The following is a 23,429-nucleotide window of genomic DNA, read 5'->3' as shown; positions in this document are numbered from 1 at the left end:
ACACCTTACCAAGTTTGTGCAGTACGCAGATACTGTAAAGGCGAATAGTATATCTCAAGATGCGATAAGATTGCGCCTCTTTCCTTTCTCACTAAGAGACAGAGCTTGGGATTGGTTGTAATCCTTGTCATCCAACTCAGTTACAACATGGGAAGAACTGAAGAACGTTTTCTTATCCCGATATTTTCCGCCGAGCAAAACTGCTATGCTGAGATCTCAAATCAACGGATTTAGGCAAAAAGATGTGGAATCTCTCTACGAAGCGTGGGAGAGATACAAGGACATGATGAGGATATGTCTACATCACGGTCTCGAAGACTGGGTGATCATTCACAACTTTTACAATGGGCTTCTATATAACACAATACTGACAGTAGATGCTGCCGCGGGCGGTGCACTTATGGACAAGCCATACAACGAAGCCTATCAACTCATTGAAAACATGGCCCAAAACCATTGCCAATGGGGAGGTGAAAGAACTCCAGTAGAAAAGTCCCAGACGAAGGGTGGAATGTACGAAATCAGTAGCCTTGACCATGTTCATGCAAAGGTAGATGCCCTTGTCCAAAAATTAGATAACTTGAGCATACCACCCGCAGCCACCGTGGTTGCTGTAACTCCAAACTGTGAGTTATGTGGAAACCCCGGACACACTGCACAAGAATGTCAAATATTAGCAGGAGTCCCAACCGATCAAGTGAATTACACGCAAGGAAATCCCTATTCGAATACCTACAACCCAGGTTGGAAAAACCATCCTAATTTCTCGTATAAGAATAACAATGCCTTGTACGCACCTGGCCAAGCACCAGCTATTCCGCCTGGATATCAAAAGCCAGCTAATAATGCTCCTAACATGCCTAGGAAGTCAAATCTCGAATTAATGATGGAAAGCTTCATAGCTACCCAAGCTCAGACAAACAAAGACTTCTTGAACCAAAACATACATACTAGCGAGCAACTCAAACAACTAGCGAGCAAAGTAGACGCCTTAGCCACCCACAATAAAATGCTTGAAACACAGATTTCACAAGTGGCTCAACATCAAGCATCTACAGTCGCTCCAGCTGGAACATTTCCTGGACAGCCGCAACCTAATCCAAAAGGACATGCAAATACCGTTATACTAAGGAGTGGAAAAGAAGTAGACGGACTCGTAGATCCAAGACTCCCAAACCCTGCCATGTACCAAAAACCAGATAAAACCTCAACTGAGCAGGTGAATGAACCAAAGGAAACAAAAGATAATACCGAGAGGCCGAAGAGAAAGAGAAACCTTATGTGCCTCCACCTCCTTATAAACCACCCATTTCGTATCCCCAAAGACTCAAAAGTTCTAAATCTGCGAGTCAATTAAGGAAATTTGTTGAACTTCTGAAGCAACTAAACATTACAATACCCTTTACAGAAGCCATCACACAAATGCCCTCCTATGCCAAATTTCTTAAGGAAATCCTATCCAGTAAGAAAAAAATTGAGGATAACGAAACAGTTACACTTACTGCAGAGTGTAGCGCAATAATCCAGAATAACATGCCTCATAAACTAAAAGACCCAGGTAGTTTTTCCATACCCTGTGTCTTTGGAAAATTCGTCATAGACAAAGCTCTATGCAATCTAGGAGCCATCATTAGTGTAATGCCCTTAACCATTTGTAAAAGGCTCAGTATGGGAGAACTAAGACCGACCAAGATGTTTGTTCAATTAGCTGACCGCTCAATCGAATATCCTGTCGGTATACTAGAGAATGTCCCAGTACGTGTAGGACAATTTTACATTCCTACAGACTTCATAACCATGGACATCAAAGAAGATGCCAGTATACCTATCATATTAGGAAGGCCATTCTTGGCTACCGTCGGAGCTATAATAGACGTAAAGAGAGGTAAGCTAACATTCGAAGTTGGAGAGGAAAAGGTTGAATTCATCTTAACCCAATTCTTATAAACGCCATTTATAGATGATACCTGTTATCTACTTGATGTCATAGACGAGTGCGTGAGAGAGATGGAGATGCAAGAAAACATATACTCTGATATAATGAAAATCCAAATCCCTCCGATCTTTGAAGACGATAATTGGCATGAACCATACCAAAAAGAAAGTCTAAGCGAATGCTTAGCACTTACACCCAACCACATGCCATGCCCAAAAAAACCTGACTTGGAATTAAAAGCACTATCAAAGAACCTAAGATACGAATTCCTAGACACTGAACTGAAAAGACCAGTAATAGTCAACGCTGACTTGGGACAGATGGAAACTGAGAAATTACTAGATGTCCTAAGAAAATATCCAACAGCGTTAGGATATAACATCGCTGATCTAAAAGGAATAAGTCATTCTATCTGTATGCATCACATTATGCTGGAGGAAGATTGTAAAACCTCTAGAGAACACCAGAGAAGGATCAACCCAATCCTAAGTACGGTAGTCAAGGATGAAGTAAAGAAACTACTAGATGCTGGAATCATATACCCGATCTCCGATAGTCAATGGGTTAGCCCCGTTCAAGTAGTACCCAAGAAGGGGGTGTTACAGTTGTTAAGAACGAGAAGGGCGAATCTATAGCACAAAGAGTTGTGACCGGAAGTAGAATGTGCATTGACTATAGAAAACTAAACAGAGCCACTCAGAAAGATCATTTTCCTCTACCCTTCATTGACCAAATGCTCGAACGATTGGCTAAGCATTCTCACTTCTGTTATCTAGACGGTTATTCAGGATTCTTTCAAATCCCAATCCATCCTGACGACCAAGAAAAGACTACCTTCACATGCCCTTATGGTACATTCGCTTACCGACGAATGCCATTTGGACTATGCAACGCTCCCGCAACATTTCAAAGATGCATGATGGCAATCTTCGCCGATTTTATAAACAACATCATGAAAGTCTTTATGGACGATTTTTCTGTTTGTGGGCAGAGTTTTGAAGGATGTCTATCAAACCTTGAAATGGTACTCGAAAGATGCGTAAAAGTAAACCTTGTTTTAAACTGGGAGAAATGCCATTTCATGGTTCAACAAGGAATCGTGTTAGGTCACGTAGTATCTGACAGAGGAATTGAAGTAGATAAAGCTAAGATCAAAATCATAGAGAACCTTCAACCTTCGTAAACCATACGAGAAATACGAAGCTTTCTAGGACACGCCGGTTTCTACCGACGTTTCATTAAAGATTTCTCGAAAATTACCAAGCCACTTACAGGTTTATTAATGAAAGACGCTGATTTCATATTTGATGAAAAATGTTTAACAACGTTCAACCAACTGAAAACATCTTTAATCACCGCACCCATAATGCAAACCACCTGACTGGAGATTACCTTTTGAAATCATGTGCGATGTGAGTGATTACACAGTAGGTGCAATACTAGGACAAAGAAAAGATAAAAAGCTTCATGTTATTTACTATGCAAGTAGAACACTAGATCCAACCCAAATGAACTACGCCACCACTGAAAAAGAACTTCTAGCCGTCGTGTTCGCCTTGGACAAATTCTGTTCCTACCTAGTAGGGGCGAAAATAATCATCTATACCGACCACGCCGCTATTAGATATCTGCTAAGTAAGAAGGATGCCAAACCAAGACTTTTAAGATGGATCCTGCTCTTACAAGAATTTCACTTAGAGATAAAAGATAAGAAAGGTACTGAAAACGTAGTAGTAGACCACTTATCACGAATCGAAGGGAATAAACCTGAACAAATTCCAATTAATGATGATTTCCCTTACGAACGACTCATAGCCCAAATGGAAAGCGATATGTCTGAACTAACATTAAACGATACAGAAATAGAAGAACCCATGGAAGAAATACATATGAATGCAACTCTGCCATGGTATGCTGATTTTGTCAACTACCTAGCTGTAGGAGTACTTCCACTGGACCTATCTTACCAACAAAAGAAGAAATTCTTTCATGATCTGAAACAATACTACTGGGATGAACCTCTGCTTTTCAAAAGAGGTACCGACGGTATTTTCCGTCGATGTGTTCCTGAGGATGAAATAGATGATATAATCTCTCATTGCCATTCCGCTCCCTATGGAGGGCATGCAAGTACCTCAAAGACCTGTACTAAGATCCTGTAATCAGGCCTCTTTTGGCCTACTCTATGGAAAGACGTCCATAACGCGGTTATAAAATGCGACCGGTGCCAATGCACTGACAACATCTCAAGACGTGATGAAATGCCACAAACAGGAATCTTAGAAGTAAAAGTCTTCGATGTATGGGGGATTGACTTCATGGGACCATTCCCAGCTTCTTTTGGTAATAAGTACATACTCATTGTTGTCGACTATGTTTCAAAATGGATCGAGGCTGTAACCTCTCTGACAAATGACACACAAGTAGTGATTAAGTTATTCAAGAACATTATCTTTCCCAGATTCGGTGTGCAAAAACTAGTAGTTAGTGACGGTGGCTCCCATTTCATATCGAATATCTTTGGAAAACTTCTTATGAAGTATGGAGTCCGACACCGCGTAGCAACACCGTATCATCCACAAATTAACGGGCAAGTCGAAGTCTCGAATCGAGAAATAAAATAAATTCTAGAGAATACCGTAGGAATATCCAGAAAAGATTGGTCATCCAAACTAAACGAAACTTTGTGGGCCTATAGGATGGCTTACAAAACCCCGATAGGAACCACACCCTTCAAACTAGTCTATGGTAAATCATGTCACCTCCCTGTGGAATTAGAACACAAAGCATATTAGGCAATTAAGACCCTAAATATAAACTATACTTCCGCATGCGAGAAACGGATTCTAGACATCCACGAATTAGAAGAGCTGAGACTGGACGCCTACGAGAATGCCAGAATCTACAAAGAGCGAACCAAAAGATGGCATGACAAACGCATTTCTAGGAATGAGTTTAATGTCGGCGACATAGTGCTACTATTCAATTCAAGACTTAAACTTTTTCCAGGAAAACTCAAATCTAGGTGGTCCGGCCCTTTCGAGATCACCAAAGTCCTCAAAAGCGGTGCGATAGAAATAAAAGGTAGGAATAGTGAACCTTTTATAGTAAACGGGCAGCGATTAAAGCACTATCATAATATTGAAAATAGAGACTATTCGAACAGTCTCAGACTCATAGAGCTGCCCGCTCTGTAACACCCTTCTAAAATACCCCAAATATTTAATTAAAACAATAAATATATATATATATATCAGAGTAAAGGTGCAATTAAGGGTGTCACACAATCACTTCACACCATTCACCAACATAACTGTCATGCTCTTTTATTAATTCAAAACATAAAGCATTTGCACAATACGCAGCGGATAGAAATCAAATCAATCATGCAAAACATGTAACACATTACATGTTAAATGGTTCACAACCAACAATAAAACATTTAAAACATCCCATCCCGATGTTACATCTACCAGAGCATGACCCACTAAGGAGACTACACTAGACTCCAAGCACTAGCTCCTACTCAATCACTGCTCGTTACCTGAAAAATAGTTGTAAGGGTGAGTTCCTCAATCGATATAATAAGCATTATAAAATATCATGCAATGTTAAGTAAATTAACACATTTCATCACCCAAATCAGATTACACATTCAGCAACGGCAATATCAACTCAAACATCATACTCAACACCAATACAACTCATACAACACACAACACACGTATAATACTGGAATACATCCATTCATATTATACGCCATACATACATTATGCAATGAGACTCCATGCATGCGGTACCGACTATTCGTGAACGTATAGTTCACCTCACCGATCAAATCCAGATACGGCTACCAAGCCCACTAGTCCCACTCATTTGAGACCTAGTGACTCACTCACTAATTCCTCACCATGGGAATTAGCTACCACCCCAAGGGCCATGCTATGCACGCTAATCACCTAGCATGCAAACATCAACAACAATCCACAATGATCTACTCACTAATTCCTCACCATGGGAATTAGCTACCACCATAACGGCCACAATATGCACGCTAAATCACCTAGCAATGCAACATCATCAACAATAATTCACAATGGACATATGCTCACACTCTAAGCCATAAACAGTCCATTCACAATTGCATACATAATAGATACATTCACAGCATTATGCATACAACCATACATTCATCAACACATGTATCAAAACATCATATCACGTCCAAATAATTAATCACAGTATTAGCACACTCCACTAATACCTATACTGCTCAAAACAACGGGAAATAATCCCTATTACATCATACGCCAATATAGGCCAAACACCAATTATACACACATTATTCAAATATTAATTTTTCACTTTTCCAACAGTGTTAACCGGTTAACGCCCTGGGTTAACCGGTTAACGCAGACAGAACACGCTTTTTGGCAAAACTCAACAGTGTTAACCGGTTAACGCCCTGGGTTAACCGGTTAACGCAAACAGAACAGCAATTTTCACAAATCACAACAGTGTTAACCGGTTAATGCCCTGGGTTAACCGGTTAACGCAAGCAAAACAGCAATACTTCCCCATTCCTAACAGTGTTAACCGGTTAACACCCTGGGTTAACCGGTTAACGCAAGACAGAAAGCTGTTCCTGCGCTAACACGAAGCAGAATGCAGAATTCTCCGCATTTTCCGCCGTTGGAGGACTTCCGGACCTCCGATTCCGATTCCGTAAAAAGCTATACATTCGGGAAATCACAACTCACACAAATACAGATTCAATTACAGCTTTAACACAACTTATCCAACACAATTTTTCAGCATTCAACATCCCAATTAGGGTCAATTCAACGGTTTATCACTACCCATTACATGTTAACCCATAATACCCATTAAACGACGATAAACCCCCCTTACCTGAGTTAATCCGGCGAATCTTTAAGCTTCAAGCTTTTCTCTTCTCCAACCTCCTTCCTCTTGCTCTGTCTCTTTGCCCTTTTCCTCTTTTCAGCCGCTTCTCTGCTTTTCACGTGAAACCCTTTCTTTACCAAATGGACTCTTTTTCTTATTTCCAACTTATATATATTTTCCAATAATTATTATTCCAATAATAATAATAATAATAATCCAATAATTCCAATTATTTAATTAAATTAATAAATATAATATTAACTTAAATTAAATAATTATCTTATTTTTATCGGGGTGTTACAACTCTCCCCCACTAAAAGAGTTTTCGTCCTCGAAAACATACCTCAAGCGAATAACTCCGGATAAGACTCCTTCATCTGACTCTCCAGTTCCCAAGTCACATTGCCACCTGCTGGTCCTCCCCAAGCTACCTTCACCAAGGCAATCTCTTTACCCCGCAACTGCTTCAACTCTCGATCCTCGATCCTCATAGGTGATGTTTCAACAGTCAGGTTATCTCTCACCTGTACATCATCTACTTGGACCACATGCGACGGATCATGAATGTACCTCCTCAACTGAGATACATGAAAAACCTCATGCAAATTCGCAAGTGACGGCGGTAAAGCGATACGATAGGCTACCTCCCCTATCTTCTCCAAAATCTGATAAGGACCAATAAATCGAGGTGTCAACTTCTTCGACTTCAAAGCTCGACCAACCCCAGTTATCGGAGTAACACGAAGAAACACATGATCTCCCTCTTGAAACTCAAGTGACTTCCTCCTCTTGTCGTGATAACTCTTCTGACGACTCTGAGCAATTCTCATCTTCTCCTGAATCATCTTAATCTTTTCCGTAGTTTGTTGAACAATCTCCGGTCCAACCACAACACTCTCACCGGACTCATACCAACATAAAGGTGTCCGACATCTTCTACCATACAAGGCTTCAAACGGTGCCATACCAATGCTCGAATGAAAACTATTGTTGTAGGTAAACTCAATCAAAGGTAAATAACAATCCCAAGCACCTCCCTTTTCCAAAACACAAGCCCTCAAAAGATCCTCCAGTGTCTGAATCGTCCTCTCAGTCTGACCATCAGTCTGCGGATGATATGCAGAACTCAATCTCAGCTTAGTTCCCAAAGCCTTCTGCAAACCTTCCCAGAACTTCGATGTAAATCTAGGATCTCTGTCCGAAACAATACTCGACGGAATGCCATGCAAACTTACAATTTTCTCAATATACAACTCAGCTAATCTCTCTAACGGATAATCCATTCTGATCGGAATGAAATGAGCCGATTTTGTCAATCTGTCAACAATCACCCAAATAGCTTCAAAATTCTTAATTGTCCTCGGTAAACCAGAAACAAAATCCATACTGATACTATCCCACTTCCACTCTGGAATAGCCAACGGTTGCATTAGCCCAGACGGCTTCTGATGCTCAATCTTTGACTTCTGACAAGTCAAACAGGAATAAACAAAACTCGCAATTTCTCTTTTCATTCCCGGCCACCAAAATAACTTTTTCAAATCATGATACATCTTCGTACCTCCAGGATGAATACTCAAGCCACTACGATGTCCTTCCTCAAGAATACTCTTCGTAAGTTCTGTAACATCCGGAATACACACCCGATTATCAAATTTCAAAACACCATTCTCATCAACTCTGAATTCACCACCTTGACCTTGATTCACTAGAGTCAACTTATCAACCAAAAGCACATCGGATTTCTTACCCTCTCTAATCTCATCCAGAATACTACTCGTTAACTTCAACATTCCCAATTTAACACTATTGTGAGTACTCTCACACACCAAACTCAAGTCTCTAAACTGCTCAATTAAATCCAATTCCTTAACCATTAACATAGACATGTGCAATGATTTCCGACTCAATGCATCAGCCACTACGTTTGCTTTACCCGGATGGTAATTCAAACCAAAGTCGTAATCCTTCAGAAACTCTAACCATCTCCTCTGTCTCATATTCAACTCTTTCTGATCAAACAAATACTTTAAACTTTTATGGTCACTGAAAACCTCAAATCTTGACCCGTACAAGTAATGCCTCCATAACTTCAGAACAAATACCACAGCTGCCAACTCTAAATCGTGTGTCGGATAGTTCCTCTCATGAACCCTCAGTTGTCTCGAAGCATAAGCTATAACCTGCTTATTCTGCATCAACACACCACCCAAACCCAACAATGAAGCATCACAGTAAACCTCAAATGATTCCGACGAACTCGGTAATATCAGAATAGGAGCAGTAGTTAACCTTTTCTTTAACTCTTGGAAACCTTCTTCACATTTTGAGTCCCAAACAAACGCTTGCCCCTTTCTAGTCAACATCGTCAACGGTAACGCCAACTTAGAAAATCCCTCGATAAACTTCCTATAATAACCAGCCAAACCAAGAAAACTCCTTATCTCCGAAACTGACTTCGGAGTTTCCCACTTAGATACCGCTTCTATCTTAGAAGGATCAACAGCAACACCACCTCTTAAAATCACATGACCAAGAAAACTAACCTCTTCTAACCAAAATTCACACTTTGACAGTTTAGCAAATAACTTCTTTTCTCGTAGAACTCCTAAAACCACTCTCAAATGCTCAGCATGCTCTTCTTCAGATTTCGAATACACCAAAATATCGTCAATAAACACCACAACAAACTGATATAGGTACGAATGGAAAATCCTATTCATATACTCCATAAACACTCCAGGCGCATTAGTCACACCAAAAGGCATTACAGAATACTCATAATGTCCATACCTCGTTCTGAAAGCAGTCTTCTGAATATCCTCAGTTTTCACACGTATCTGATGATACCCCGATCTCAAATCTATTTTGCTGAACACACTCGCACCAACCAACTAATCCATCAAATCATCAATCCTCGGCAAAGGATACCGATTCTTGATCGTCACTTTATTCAGTTGCCTATAGTCCACACACAACCTCATAGTACCTTCTTTCTTCTTAACCAATAACACTGGTGCACCCCACGGTGACACACTCGGACGAATAAACTTCTTATCCAACAGATCTTCCAACTGACTCTTCAATTCAGCTAACTCAACAGCAGACATACGGTACGGAGCCATCGACACCGGCCTAGTACCAGGTACCAAATCAATCGAGAACTCAACTTCACGCTCTGGCGGTAATTCATTCACTTCTTCCGGAAACACATCAGGAAAATCACACACCACGGCCAGATCGCAAATCACCAGTCTATCTTTAGCTTCCAAAGTCGCTAACAGCATAAACAACTCTGCCCCATCTGTTACTGCCTCATTCACCTGCCTTGCAGATAGAAACAAACTCTTCTCTTCTTCAATCTCAGGAAAGATCACAGTCTTATCAAAACAGTTGATATAAACTCGGTTACACACCAACCAGTTCATACCCAGAATAACATCAATCTGCACTAGTGGAAGACACACTAGGTCCATCCCAAAGTCTCTACCAAAAATACTCAAAGGACAAATCAAACAAACTGAAGTAGTAGTCACTGAACCCTTCGCAGGAGTATCAATCACCATACTTCCATGCATCTCAGATATCTCTAATTTAAGTTTCACAGCACAATCCAAAGATATAAAGGAATGAGTCGCACCTGTGTCAATAATAGCTACAAGAGGAAAGCCATTAATATAACACGTACCTCGGATCAAACGATCATCTGCAGAAGTCTCAGAACCCGATAAAGCAAAGACCTTGCCTCCCGACTGGTTCTCTTTCTTCGGCTTAGGACACTGTGGACTGATATGACCCACCTCTCCACAGTTGAAACAAGTCACAGTCTTCGACCGGCACTCTGCAGCCAAATGACCACCTTTTCCACACTTGAAACACTTCCTCTCAGCACTGGTACACTCATGGACACGATGTCCAGCCTGACCACATCTGTAACACTTAGCAGGGGCACTAGAGTCTCCCCCACTAGGCCTCTTCATCCCACTTTGTCTCTGGAAACCTTTGCCAGCTGCATACGGTTTCCCACGATCATTCTGATTCTTGCCTTTCCTATCAACCCTCTGCTGATAGCTCTCCGCTCTGGCTTTGGTATCCTGTTCAAAAATCCTGCAACAGTCAACCAAGTCAGAAAACACTCTAATCCGCTGATACCCAATAGCCTGCTTGATCTCGGGACGTAACCCGTTCTCAAACTTCACACATTTTGAAAATTCCCCAGTAGCCTCAGCATAGGGAGTGTAATACTTCGACAGCTCTGTGAACTTAGCAGCATACTCAGTAACAGACCGGTTGCCCTGCTTCAATTCCAAGAACTCTATCTCTTTCTTTCCTCTGACATCCTCTGGAAAGTACTTCCTCAGGAATCTCTCTCTGAACACCGCCCAAGTGATCTCAGCATTCCCAGCAGATTCCAACTCAGTGCGGGTAGCAACCCACCAATCATCTGCTTCCTCTGACAGCATATGCGTACCGAACCTGACCTTCTGGTTATCGGCACACTCAGTCACTCGGAAGATTCTCTCGATCTCCTTCAACCACTTCTGAGCACCATCTGGATCGTATGCTCCCTTAAACATTGGAGGATTGTTCTTCTGGAACTCACTCAGTTGACGAGCAGCTCCCATTCCCACAACATTCGGATTCCCTCCAAGTACTCCAGCTAGCATACCCAGAGCCTCAGCAATCGCAGCATCATCTCTACCTCTTCCAGCCATCTCTATTCTGAAAACCCAATCAAGCTAAAACAATAAGTACTGATAGGGTTACACAACACCTATCCCGTACAGGGGAAACAGAATAATTACGACTCGACTCGACCGACTATGCTCTGATACCACTAATGTAACACCCTTCTAAAATACCCCAAATATTTAATTAAAACAACAAATATATATATATCAGAGTAAAGGTACAATTAAGGGTGTCACACAATCACTTCACACCATTCACCATCATAACTGTCATGCTCTTTTATTAATTCAAAACATAAAGCATTTGCACAATACGCAGCGGATAGAAATCAAATCAATCATGCAAAACATGTAACACATTACATGTTAAATGGTTCACAACCAACAATAAAACATTTAAAACATCCCATCCCGATGTTACATCTACCAGAGCATGACCCACTAAGGAGACTACACTAGACTCCAAGCACTAGCTCCTACTCAATCACTGCTCGTTACCTGAAAAATAGTTGTAAGGGTGAGTTCCTCAATCGATATAATAAGCATTATAAAATATCATGCAATGTTAAGTAAATTAACACATTGCATCACCCAAATCAGATTACACATTCAGCAACGGCAATATCAACTCAAACATCATACTCAACACCAATACAACTCATATAACACACAACACACGTATAATACTGGAATACATCCATTCATATTATACGCCATACATACATTATGCAATGAGACTCCATGCATGCGGTACCGACTATTCGTGAACGTATAGTTCACCTCACCGATCAAATCCAGATACGGCTACCAAGCCCACTAGTCCCACTCATTTGAGACCTAGTGACTCACTCACTAATTCCTCACCATGGGAATTAGCTACCACCCCAAGGGCCATGCTATGCACGCTAATCACCTAGCATGCAAACATCAACAACAATCCACAATGATCTACTCACTAACTCCTCACCATGGGAATTAGCTACCACCATAACGGCCACAATATGCACGCTAAATCACCTAGCAATGCAACATCATCAACAATAATTCACAATGGACATATGCTCACACTCTAAGCCATAAACAGTCCATTCACAATTGCATACATAATAGATACATTCACAGCATTATGCATACAACCATACATTCATCAACACATGTATCAAAACATCATATCACGTCAAATAATTAATCACAGTATTAGCACACTCCACTAATACCTATACTGCTCAAAACAGCGGGAAATAATCCCTATTACATCATACGCCAATATAGGCCAAACACCAATTATACACACATTATTCAAATATTAATTTTTCACTTTTCCAACAGTGTTAACCGGTTAACGCCCTGGGTTAACCGGTTAACGCAGACAGAACACGCTTTCTGGCAAAACTCAACAGTGTTAACCGGTTAACGCCCTGGGTTAACCGGTTAACGCAAACAGAACAGCAATTTTCACAAATCACAACAGTGTTAACCGGTTAACGCCCTGGGTTAACCGGTTAACGCAAGCAAAACAGCAATACTTCCCCATTCCTAACAGTGTTAACCGGTTAACACCCTGGGTTAACCGGTTAACGCAAGACAGAAAGTTGTTCCTGCGCTAACACGAAGCAGAATGCAGAATTCTCCGTATTTTCCGCCGTTGGAGGACTTCCGGACCTCCGATTCCGATTTCGTAAAAAGCTATACGTTCGGGAAATCACAACTCACACAAATACAGATTCAATTACAGCTTTAACACAACTTATCCAACACAATTTTTCAGCATTCAACATCCCAATTAGGGTCAATTCAACGGTTTATCACTACCCATTACATGTTAACCCATAATACCCATTAAACGACGATAAACCCCCTTACCTGAGTTAATCCGGCGAATCTTTAAGCTTCAAGCTTTTCTCTTCTCCAACCTCCTTCCTCTTGCTCTGTCTCTTTGCCCTTTTCCTCTTTTCAGCCGCTTCTCTGCTTTTCACGTGAAACCCTTTCTTTACCAAATGGACTCTTTTTCTTATTTCCAAGTTATATATATTTTCCAATAATTATTATTCCAATAATAATAATAATAATAATCAAATAATTCCAATTATTTAATTAAATTAATAAATATAATATTAACTTAAATTAAATAATTATCTTATTTTTATCGGGGTGTTACACGCTCAACCCCAAACCTAGTACACCGCGACGCTACTGTCGAACTTACGACATTAAACAAAGTGCTTAGTGGGAGACAACTCACCCTTTTTTTTTTCTTTTTTTTTTATCTTTGTTACAAACTATTTTCCTTCTTTGCTTATTCTTATTTATCTTTTGCTCCCCTCTTCTTGATTCTTTGCAGTCATTCTTGTTGCTTCTAGTTACTAACTTAGACATATCGGATACTGATAAACAGGAAAATTACTAACTAGTTAGTTAATTACTTTCATCATGCAACAAATAGAGACAGTTTTCAGAGGCAGAGTTCAAAGAAGGCGGTATGATTATCTAGCTCGGAAGGATATGGCATTGACCATATATTATGATGGACCTACCATTGATAAACTAGGCATTCGAGATAGCATCCTATTTATGTTTAACCAGCTTGGGTGGGAGAACGCAGCCATTAAGAGACGGTTTGTCACGTACCGTGAACTAACCTTAGAATTCCTTAGCTCCCTTGTATACAACCCCGAGCATGGTTACGGACTTAACAAAGGGTTGATATCCTTTAGGTTGTTTAGCATGAACTTCACCTATAGCCGTCGAGACCTTGTTGACCTCCTAGGATTCCCTAGTGGCCCTTTCGCCTTTACTACCCGCTAGGAGGAACTAATCGATGACATCGACCTAGATGACTTTTGCGGTAGCTTAACTGGAGACTCAAACCCAAACCCGAATGAGATGCACTCATAAATGATCCATAACCCTACTATATGATACTTTCATAAAATACTGGCCCACACCATATTTGGTAAGGAAGAAAACAACACCATAGTATCCCGCGATGAACTTTTCATCTTGCTACGTGTCGATCAAGGTCGACATGTCAATATCGTGACATTCATGATGGAGAGATTTGTTCACCTTGCTAAGAACAACAATACCCCAATAATAATAGGTGGCCTAGTAACCATGATAGCAGATGCCATTGGACTTAGACGCCCACTTTACGAACATGTACCATTTGGAAACATCCGACCCATGGATATCAAATTTTGCTTTGATCGCAGAATCATAGGAAACCTTGGGACGAATACTTTTGATTATTTAATCAATAACGAAGTGGTTCGACTATTTACCTTGCCTAACCATGAGAGAACGAGTGTTCACAACCGCAATAACTGGCTTTATGACTTAGATGAACACCCTATTAATCCATCTTCACCTCCCGAGACACCGCCCAAATATGAGTATATCAATGACCCTATCCATGTAGAAGAATCTGATCCTGAAACACCTCCCAACTATTATAACATTGATGAACCGGTTCCTCCATCATATGCTGATAATCTTGCCATGCTTCTCACCCGTATGAATGGTTTCCAAGCTGACATCACAATTGTGAAAGAAGAGATAAAGATCATGCGCTTGGATATCTTATGCCTGATGGATATAGTCGTCGAGCAGTTTCATCAACTGAACGAAGTTGTAGTTGCATTGGGACAAAACCATAGATAATACTACTGACCACTGATTTCTCCTACTCGCACTAAGCAATGAGGACACTGCTTTGTTTTGTGTGGGGAGGGAGCACATTTATTTTATTACCTTTGTTTAATTACTTTATTACTTTTGTTTGCTATGTTATCGTTACTATTTTTTTCTATGTTACATTTAATTTCAATTTATCAATTCAATTGCTATTCATTTATTTCTGCTTATTCATTTATTTATTTATTTTTGCATCTATGCTTTTAAATTCAATTGCTTAGTTATCATATTATGTTGTTATCATATGCTTCTGAAATTAAAACTGCTGCAACCTGTGATGAGAAAATTGAAAATCAGCGTGTGACACTCATCTCACAGACGTGACGACCGTCACGGATCTACCACGATCGTCACACGGCATGCAAATGACCGTTACGAGCATCTGACCGTTGCAGACGACCGTTACGCACTTGTTGCGCATGACGACTGTCACACCCCTGTGACGACCGTCACGAAATCCTGAGAGTCCGCCTATAAATACAGACGCTTTTCCTCTCTTCTTCCTCATCAATCACCACTCTCATTCCATTCTTCTCTCCATTATTCAATTCTTTACATTTTTTTAAAGCGTGTAACTCACAAATATTCCATCTCACCCACCAACACCAAAAGTTTCCTACACCTTATCAATGGCCCGTCAAGAAAGAGCCGCTCCCGACCTTTCAACCGTCGTATTCCGAAATGGAGAAGCCGGCGAACGCCAAAGAGACAACTACCTCAAGTTCTACCAACACTCCGTTCAAGCTATGAGGTATGTTGATAATGAATGTCTGACGGAGCTAGGACTTTTGGAGGGCGTGGAGTGGATGCTGACAAACTCCAGCTTGACGCAACTATGTACCACACCGCAGTCAACCTACGAAGCGCTGACCATGGAATTTCTGAGTTCCTAATCTTATATCACACCCCCTGGCACTACCCAATTTCTCACCGGAGTCGCCACATTTAGAATGTTTGGCACCGAGTATTCCCTAAATCAAACCCAGATAGCGCGAATGCTTGGTTTCCGACATGGAGAAGGAATTCACTGCTGTATCCCGGAAGGATGGTAAGAGATAGCATTTCAAGTTTCGCACAACCTCACCAGCATGAACGCCACGAGCTGGGATTCGCTTAACGCAGCATATATTCACAACCCAGCCATTAGATACTTCCACCGAGTCCTGGGGCACACAGTTTTGGGAAGAGTCAGTAATCATAAGGTAAACTCCAAGGAACTTTTCCTTCTTCACTGTGTGTTTGCCCCAATTGCCTCAGATGATGAAGATGGCAGCTTGCTTCATCACTTGAAACCAAGTGTTGCAAAGAGAATGAGGACCAGAAAAGGGAGGTTTGTGGCTGAGATGATGACAGCCAAAACTAGTAAGAAGGCTACTGCTGTAGGCCCTTCAAAGTCATGGAGTAAAGTGGAGGTAAAGAAGAGAAAGGTAAGATAAAATTCTGATTCAAAGGATGATGTTGAAGACGATGTCCCAGACATCTCTCCTATCAAAAGGTCTACTGTTAGAAAATCTCCTGCTAAGGTTGCTGCTGTACATTTGGATAACATTTCCTTCCATCTTGAAGATGGTGCAGCCAAGTGGAAATTTGTAATCCAAAGGAGAGTGGTTGTGGAAAGATAACTGAGAAGGGATGCTGTGGAAGTTAAGGAGGTCATGGACCTGATCAAGTCGGCTAGTTTAATGAAAACAGTTAGTGGGTTATCTCATTGTTTTGAAGGTCTTGTTAAAGAATTTATGGTGAACATCCCTGAGGACATTGCTGACAAGAACATCAAAGAGTTTTGTAAGGTGTTTGTTAGAGGAAAGTGTGTGAAGTTTTCTCCAACTGTGATCAATAAGTTCCTAGGAAGAGGAACAGAAGGTGTTGTTGAACTAGAGGCCACAAACAATGAGGTCTGTAGGATAATAACTGCTGGACAGGTCAAGGAGTGGCTAAGCAAAAAGCATCTCTCTGCTGGAAAATTAACTGTGAAATATGCTATCTTGCATAAGATAGGGTCAGCAAACTGGGTACCAACAAACCACATCTCTACAATCTCTAATGCTCTTGGAAGGATCATATTTGCTATTGGAACCAAGCTTAATTTTGATTATGGAAGGTTCATATTTGAACAAATTGTCAAACATGCTTCCACAAATGCAGTGAAGCTGCCCATTGCTTTTTCCTCAATAATTTGTGGGATAATTCTAAGCCAACAACCTGGAATACTTAGCACAAGTGATATCCCTAGTAGAAGAAAACCTCCATTGTCAGTTCATTATAAGTTATTTGAAGGCAGTCATGTCAATGACATTGTCATAACATCTGCTATGAAGAAGTCAACCTCTCAAGGTGGCCTGATTGCTGAACTGAAAGAGACCTATAAGGAATTGGAGACTGGGATTAGGGTGGCTAAAGCTAGGAAATAAGCTCTGGAGGTTCTGATTAATAGCTTGGACCAAGGAGACATGGATAATGTTGGTCAAGCCAAGGACACAAATGCCCACACCTCAAGTGAGAGGTCTGAATCTCAAGATAAATCAAGTGGCAATTCTGGATCTGAAGCTGATGAAGATGCTAGCTCCTTTGACTGAGTTGTGGTGAAGATGGTCCCCCATGTTATGATGATTTGTTGTTCTGAAAGCCTTGATGTTTGATTTTTTTTGGCAGTCTTATTTTGTTGCCTTGATGTAATTTTTGGGTTCTTTGTGATTTCTCTGGATTTCTTTTTATCTCAGCTTATATAGCTGTGTATAATTATGGTTCTGTAAGACCTGACAATATGTTTTAACATTCTATATGTTATAACATTCTATATGTTATAACATTTTATGTGACATTCTCTATTGGACTAATAGACATTTATTTTGTCTCATTGATCTCTTTGGTCTATTTTGACTAAAAAGTGGAAGAAGTAGTAACTCAAGGGATAGCTGTAGAGGAGAGCTGCAGTTAATATGTGCTATGAAGTAGCTAGGCTATAAACAAATGACAATTGATGTTGAACAGAATGATGTTCTGTGTTGTACAAGTGATGTTGAAGGAGATGTCAGATGGGGTGATGGATGTTACAGGTGTTATTGAAGGAGATGTCTGTGTTGAACAGACTTAGGGGGAGAAGAAGCACTTATGTGTTTAATGTGTGTTTACTAGTTGCTATTATAGCTAGTAAATGTGTGGTTTATTACTTCTGCTGCTGCTTAACTGCTGATGTGTGTTTTTTGTACTCTTGTGAACAAATGGACTGATATATGTTTTAGCCAAAATTTGACAAAGGGGGAGTTTGTTGGTTCTATGTGTTGGCAGCAATTTTGGTAAAACCTAGAGTGTTCACAAGTTGTCACAAGTGTTGTCTTGACATAAGATAACATGTACCTGCAGGATGTTTAAAATGTGATTATGCAGGATTTTAGTGTGATGTCAGACCCGATGTCATGACATCTGTATACAGAACATTCAGTCTGAATGTTATGTATTGTGTGATTGTGTTTTTAATGCTAATCTATATATGATTGATGAGATGATTGAACGCGCTATCAATAAGTAATTACAATTAGATTGACTTATTTTCCAAAGAGATATAATCAACTGTCATGAGAAGATATGAATGGAAAATAGTTTTAGGGTTTTATGATGTCCAAGCCCAGCCAAATGCTTCTATATAAAGGACATGGAAAACCTGGTTTTATACACAAGAAATAACGAACGAAATATTGAGAGAGAATAAGGGTTTTAGTCTTGTGTGGTCGTGTGAATTATAAGCCATTCAATTTATCCATAAATGATTGAATTGGCCTGATTTTTGAGTTGTAATTTAACCACTCTAAGCTTTGAAGCATGAGTGTGTGTTTACTTGATTGAAGCTTTTAAGTAAGATCAAGTATGTGTCTTTGATGAGTGTCTTCTTTTCACTGTAATTCTTGTTTTATATCACTATTGTGATTGAGGGGGAGTGAGTAGGATCTCATATCTAAGAATTCTTAGGTAGAAGTCACACGGGTAGAGATTAGGTGAAAAGACTGTAACTTGAAGTTGTTTACTGAGAGTCTTTGAACTAATTCTGTTTAGTGGATTTCCTTCCTGGCTTGGTAGCCCCCAAATGTAGGTGAGTTTGCACCGAACTGGGTTAACAATTGCTTGTGCCTCTTGCATTACTATTATTTATCTTTAATCCTGTTTGTATTGTTCAGATATTAGTGTCGTGACATTACCTTCGACATCTCATATCTGATACCAGAATTTCAAAGATTGCAACCCAACTTCGACTCCAATTGAGCCCAAATTACAACTGCAGAAAGATTAAGATGAAGATGATGTTGACCCAACCCAATATAGAAGACTTATTAGGTCACTTCGATACCTTTGTCACACAAGGTTTGGCTAAGCATACATTGTAGGTATGGTGAGTAGATTCATGCAAAAGCCAAAGGTATCACATCTAGCAGTGACGAAGAGGATACTAAGGTATCTGAAAGGTACTCCTGACTATGGCATTTTGTTTTCTGCAGCTGATGAAGGAAAAGAATGCAAACTAGTGGAATACGTCGACTCAAGTTGGTGTAGTGATGTTGAGGATCGAAAATCCACAACTGACTATGTGTTTATACTAGGTGGTGCACCAGTGCTCGGAGTTCGAGAAAGGAGCCAATAGTGGCATTATCGTTGTGCGAAGTAGAATACATAGATGTTTCCCTTTGTACATGTCAAGCAATGTGGATGGTGAATCTGGTAGAAGAGATAACAATCAAGAGTAATTGAGTAATTACCATGAAGATCGACAACATGTCAACTATCAATCTGGCGAAGAATCTGATAATGTAACACCCCGATTAAAATAAGAGAATTATTTAATTGAGTTAATATTATTTTATTAATTTAATTAAATAAAGTTGAATTATTGGATTATTTTTATTATTACTATAGATGTTATTTATTTTGATAATAATTAAATAAATAAAATAAAGGGAATATGAAGAGTGGAAGGGTAAAAGTGGAAATTGGATAAAAGAGGCCAAAGTGAAGACTCAGGTTGTTTTCACGTGTTTTGCCTCAGAGTCAGAGAAAGGGGGGAGAAACGCTGAAGAGAAAGAGAAGGAAGAGGAAAAGGCCAAAGATTGCTCAGAGCTTCCTTCAATCCAAAGAGGTAAGGGGTCTGAACCTTATTAAACAATAATATGCTGAAAATGGTGAAATATTGGATGAACGAAAATGGGGATTTTAATAGAAGGAATTCGTAAAAATTATATGCAATGATGTTAGGATTTGTGAAATCGAATAGGGGACTATTTGTATTAGATGATATGAATGATTTTGTGTGAAATTTGGACTGTGGAAGGATGAATTTGGATAGATCTCGTAGCAGAAAAAGCCATTGCAGATCTGGAAATCTGGTTTCTGGTCATACGCGTATGGCACTAGGCAATACGCGTATGAGATTGCTGGTACGCGTATGGCACTAGGCAATACGCGTATGGATGAGGAAGATGATGTTTTGAACGTGTTTTGGTCTCTGTTGTTACGCGTATGGGAATGTGATACGCGTAGCATACGCGTATGGATATGGGCAATACGCGTATGGATTTGGTCAGGCGTGGGCAATACGCGTATGGGCATAGGCAATACGCGTATGGGCAGACTTGTGGTCTTTCCTGGGCTGTTGTTGTGCAGTTTTTGGTTGTTTAGGCTGAGCGAGGTAACTTAGCTGATGCATAGTATACGAGGGATCATTTCCCGTTGCTTTGAGTGGTATAGATATTAGTAGAGTGTGATAATACTGTGTTTGATTATGTGGCACGATGTGATATGCTTTTGTGATAGAATGTGTTAATGATGATGATAACATGACTATATGATGCTGTTGTTGCTATGTTGATTATGATGCATGCTTGGTGTGCATGCATTCATGAAAGGCCGATGCCTAGTGATGAACGGACTGAGTTCCAATGATGTTGTTGACTCCGGGCTTGTTGAGAGGCTTGGTTCCTTGCGGGGAACTCGGATTCTATGGTGATGAATCTGGGAGTGGTGATCCTGTAGTTGGTCACAAAATGGGTATACCGAGTCGTGTTGAGTCATGCATGGGTGTGTGCATTGCATTTGATATGTTGTTTTGTTGATGTTCATGAGTATGTTGATTATGATGATTATGATGAGCTGTGTTGGCATATGTGAAATATATTTATGTTTATATTTCTGTCGTTATATTATTATTTAATAATGTAATTCTCACCCCTTCTGCATGTGTTTATGTTCATCTATGATGAGCAATGTGCAGATAAAGAGGAGTAGCTATTGTTGAGGTTTGAAGAATAAGTGTAGAGTTATTCTACAGAGTCGAGTCAAATGCTCTGGTCATGTGACACCGGGGTTATGGGATTCGATAGATAATTGATTATTATTTACGTTGTTTATGATGACTAATATGTTGAGATGCTTTGTTGAGATAATGTTGAAACATTATTATGAATTGTTATATGATGAATGATAATATTTGTGTTGTTGTCCGCTGCGAAGTTTTAATAAAATAAATAATATGTTTTAGGCTGTGATGCGATAAGTGTTATGTTGTAAGAAATGTAAACTCTTCTACATGTTGTACTCTGATAATCTATTTAAATATGTCGTTTGGGTAGAAGGGTGTTACATTAGTGGTATCAGAGCATGGTCAGTCCAGTCGAGTCATAATGTGATGTTTTCCCTGTTGGTCGATTAGTGTAAATGACACTGTCGATATTTAACGGTTGTAGTTGTGTCGTGCAGAGTATGGCTGGAGAAAATGACCGTGCGATTGCTGAGGCTTTGGCTGCTATGGCGCAGGCTATGCAGGCGCAGCAGAATCCGCCGGTCGACGAGTTTAGGAATTTGGGAAGGTTTCTGAAGAATAACCCTCCTACATTCAAGGGGCGCTATGATCCAGATGGTGCTCAGATTTGGCTGAAGGAAATTGAGAAGATTTTCCGGGTGATGACGTGTACTGAAGCACAGAAGGTGCAGTTTGGTACGCATATGTTATCTGAAGAGGCTGAAAACTGGTGGGATAACACTCGACAGAGGATTGAAGTACCAGGTGCTGAGATGACTTGGGAAAGGTTCAAGACGGCCTTTCTGGAGAAATATTTTCCTGCTGATGTGCGATGTAAGAAGGAGATGGAATTTCTGGGACTGAAGCAGGGTAACATGTCTGTTGCTGATTACGCTTCGAAGTTTGAGGAGCTGGTGCAGTATTGTCCTCATTATAATAATGCTGATGCTGAGGAATCCAAGTGTGTCAAGTTTGAGAACGGGTTGCGTCCCGAGATCAAACAAGGCATTGGTTACCAGGAGATTCGTAGGTTTCCTACACTGGTTAATAAGTGCAGGATATTTGATGAAGATAGCAAGGCTAGGACTGCTCATTACAAGAGTCTTAGTGAGAAGAAGAATAAGGATCGTGGTAGTCCTTATGCATCTCCGAATGGTAAAGGTAAGCAGAAAGTAGTAAATGAGAAGAAGCCAAGTGGGGGAGGATCTCCCATAGCTGGTAAATGTTTCAAGTGTGGCGAGTCAGGCCACCGTGCTGATAGCTGTACCAAGAAAGTGCTGAGATGTTTCCGATGCGGTCAGGCTGGACATAGAGTTACTGAATGTAAGGATGCTGGTCCGACATGTTTTAATTGTGGCGAGAAAGGCCATATCAGTTCGCAGTGCTCGAAACCGAAGAAGGCGGCTACTGCAGCTCATACTACTGGTAGGGTGTTTGCTTTGAGTGGGACTGAAGCTCCTAAAGAAGATAATCTGATTAAAGGTACTTGCTTGATTAATAATGTTGAATTGCTTGCTATTGTTGACACTGGTGCTACTCATTCGTTTATTTCGTATGAGTGTGCGACCAGGATTGGTGTGATTATGTCGTCCCTAGGCGGAAGTATGGTGATAGATACTCCTGCTAATGGTTCTGTGAAGACTTCTGTTGTCTGTCGAGGTTGTCATTTGACGATCTTTGAGAGAGAGTTCGTGGTTGATTTGGTGTGCTTACCCTTGCACCAAATTGATATTATTCTGGGAATGAATTGGCTAGAATTCTATGGCGTGTTTATCAACTGCTATAGGAAGACGGTGCGATTTTCTGAAGTTGGTGAGAATGATGAGGCAAGATTTCTATCTGCTAAGCAGGTGGGGGATTTTGTGAAAGATGAAGCTCAGATATTCGCTTTATTTGCGTCTCTGCAAGCGGATAAGAAAGT

The 23,429-nt window shown here is 40.3% G+C and overlaps 1 non-coding gene across 1 annotated transcript; it reads right to left on the bottom strand.

Annotated features, from left to right (window-relative positions):
• Positions 1–205: 205 nt before the first annotated feature.
• On the bottom strand, positions 206–312 carry LOC127133490 (small nucleolar RNA R71). The gene has a single exon (XR_007807461.1). It is a non-coding gene; the product is annotated as a small nucleolar RNA R71 (small nucleolar RNA).
• Between the last annotated feature and the right edge of the window lie 23,117 nt (positions 313–23,429).

Source organism: Lathyrus oleraceus, chromosome 3 (genome assembly GCF_024323335.1).
Source record: "Lathyrus oleraceus cultivar Zhongwan6 chromosome 3, CAAS_Psat_ZW6_1.0, whole genome shotgun sequence".
In the NCBI taxonomy this organism is placed as follows: domain Eukaryota; kingdom Viridiplantae; phylum Streptophyta; class Magnoliopsida; order Fabales; family Fabaceae; genus Lathyrus; species Lathyrus oleraceus.
Note: the sequence above shows the minus strand (reverse complement) of the source record. Positions and strands in the feature narration are given on the sequence as shown.